The sequence below is a fragment of the Frankliniella occidentalis genome, unplaced genomic scaffold (genome assembly GCF_000697945.3).
Source record: "Frankliniella occidentalis isolate FOCC.00 unplaced genomic scaffold, Focc_3.1 Scaffold130, whole genome shotgun sequence".
Taxonomy (NCBI): Eukaryota; Metazoa; Arthropoda; class Insecta; order Thysanoptera; family Thripidae; genus Frankliniella; species Frankliniella occidentalis.
Genome location: NW_026267257.1, coordinates 255,007 through 256,332, shown reverse-complemented (window position 1 = coordinate 256,332; position 1,326 = coordinate 255,007).

Here is a 1,326-nt window from a genome sequence, read left to right as displayed (position 1 = left end):
CCGCATTTGTCACGGTTCACATTCGCCCGGCCTTGGCGACCTTGGGTTAGCCGCCCGCTTGTCCGGCAATAGTCGCAACGCTCTGTCCCTCCTGCACAAAAAGAAGGATGCCCCCTATCCTTCCCCTTCCCCTTACCCGTACCCGCCCGCACCCGTCCACCGCTACCGCTAGACCCTTCTGACCCTCGCTAGACGACGAGGAAAACAGAGTTTTGCGCACTTTAAATAATGCGTAATCGCCTACCTTGCAAACAATATTTCCATTACAAAATAATTAATAGAAAACAACGACCAATTTAACTCAAAAACTACCGGGATAACTGTAACTGTAACTAGTTACAATTTTTGGCGAAAAAAATGTAACTGTAACGGCAATCTTTAAGAAAATGTAACTGTAACTGAAACTAGTTACATTTTTGGCAAAACTAACTGCAACTAGTTACATTTTTAAAAGTAACTTTTCTATCCCTGCATACAATCACACGAGTCTACAAGCTCTTGATTCTATGGTGTGTGAATAATACTGCGTGTTGTATCTCGTTATACAGAGCGCATGGATATTCTCTGCACTCTTTCGTCAATAAACTATTTACATCTGATCCCATTAGAAACTAGCTATATGTACGCCAGACCACGTCTCACGTAACAGGCTTCGCGATATCTCACGAGACACTGTTACGCTGCGACTCGCCTAGCGCACATATAGCTAGGCCTGCGGCGCTGACACCCGAGTCAAGTTAACAGGAGTGTATACGGAAATAGGGCCCTTCGGCCCCCAAATATGCCGTGCTAACAGCATTTGTGGGGGACTTATTACTCAAAAATTAGAGAAATGAAACTTCTGATATTCGATAAAGATATTCAGTAAAAGTTCCGATTTTGACAGATTGTTATAAAATTAACGTTGTAGCGCGTTTTAGTCATAGTGGATACTCGAGGGCATCCAGACCCTAAAAAAGAGGTGTAGTTTGGCGCGAAATGTGTGGTTAAAGTACTAATCCCTATTTAATTTTCCGATATGAAGCCTATTTTATGATTTAATAGACCATTCGGACATTTGCACCATATTTTCTTTAAGAAATGATCTCTAGCAGTCAAACGGTACAAGATAGAGCAAAACGGGCAAAATTTCAAGGAGGCCTGTGGAATGGGGTATCGCAATGGAGCGCTGGCCAAAACTAAGAAGAACAGAAACGGATACAGAGAGCGGTGGTGGGGGCGGGCGCGCGGGGGAGCGGCGGGTGGAGGGGAGCCTCCCCACCCGCCCTCCGCTCCTCCGCGCGTTTTTGTTCTTCTTAGTTCCGGCCAGTGCTCATTGAAATACCC